This window comes from Volvox carteri, assembly GCF_000143455.1.
Source record: "Volvox carteri f. nagariensis unplaced genomic scaffold VOLCAscaffold_44, whole genome shotgun sequence".
Taxonomy (NCBI): domain Eukaryota; kingdom Viridiplantae; phylum Chlorophyta; class Chlorophyceae; order Chlamydomonadales; family Volvocaceae; genus Volvox; species Volvox carteri.
In genome coordinates this window covers 1,117,297-1,118,802 of record NW_003307587.1, presented here as the reverse complement: position 1 = coordinate 1,118,802, position 1,506 = coordinate 1,117,297, and positions in this window count along the sequence as shown.

Genomic DNA, 1,506 nt, shown 5'->3' with positions numbered 1-1,506 from the left:
GAGACTGGTATCTGCCTTTACCCTCTGACAGCTGTCACACGTACGACAGTACGCTGCGACGGATTGACGCAGCCTAGGCCACCAAAACGAACGACGCACCAAATCAAGAGTTTTGGTTACGCCCGTATGGCCTGCCAACGGATGGTCATGACAAAGACGCAGAACGGTAGTATGCAAATCAGCATGATCTGGCACAACCAAAGCATCTCCTCGATACCAGAATTGACCACGTTGCGATAATGCAACCGTGTTTTCTGATATTTTAAACCAAGGATCGATACCATACCCATCAAGTACCGATGACTCGAACATACGTCTGTATTTTTTCGGGCATTGTATAGGCGAGATATTCGGGAAAATAGGTGAAAGGTATATAGGCCAGTAAGGTGTACACATATTATACGAGACTTAAAGGCTTAGGCATAAGAGGCGCATGTGTAAGTGATGCCCTAATATACGATCATGTATGGCATAGTATTATAAGTACATTTTTACATCATAACCTGTAGCAAGGGATGTTTAGGCTATGCGGTATACAGGTATGTATACACTTGATGTTGTAAACGACATTGCCTTTATAGACGCAAGTATACATGATTCCCTATAATAGGACCTGTACAGGCATGGCATAATAGGCTTTTCTTATGAGTCACCCTTTAGATACTTGGGTAGTACCCAAGTCATCGCTCAGATCGATCGCGCGACCTCACTACCTCTCTTGAAGTGACTATAGATTAGAAATTGCACCCTTACCTACCGTGGCTCGATCCCGGGATCTCACGAGAGTATTGGTCGCGCCTTACCGGTAGTACTTAACGCAGAATATAAAGTAGGGGTTTTTCGAGCTTTTATACTTAGAACCTAAAGGGCACTCATGAACATCAGCTGCGTTAGCCTGGCTTGTCGTCCATGCGGCAGCCTCTGGGCAAATGGCCCAACTCCATTTGAGTTTGCTGCTGGCTGCGGCCAAGAAACATGCAATGCAACCGCCATATGATCCCTAGGTGTAATTGTTTTGCATACAAGTCGACGTAGATACCTCCTGTGACCGCCGTACAGGAAGGAAGTTTTCCGGTACGACAACATGTGAGGTCCAGAACCGAACACAAAAGCAGGAATCACCATTCAGAGCGTAAAACGTCGCCGTCCATGACTTATGCATATGAATTCACGTGTTCTCTTCGCGTTTTTCTCCTTCTTCGTAAGGCCAACGCGTCGACCAACGCACATCTTACACCCGTCCGGTCCAGAGCCTCTATAGCAATAATATTGACATAAACATAAAAGTCATTTATGAACATCTGCTACGTTTGTCTAGCATTGTCGTACCGGAGGTTGGGTCGGCAGCAGACCATGAACTTCTCGCCTAGGAAAATACTTAGCGCAGCCAAGAAACATAATTTAAATCTGTTAGTTTATCCCACTGGTCTTAGGATTGCCTTCAAGTCGACGTAGATGCCACCTCCTGTCACCGCCGTATCGGAATGCATTTATCAAGCAAAAGAC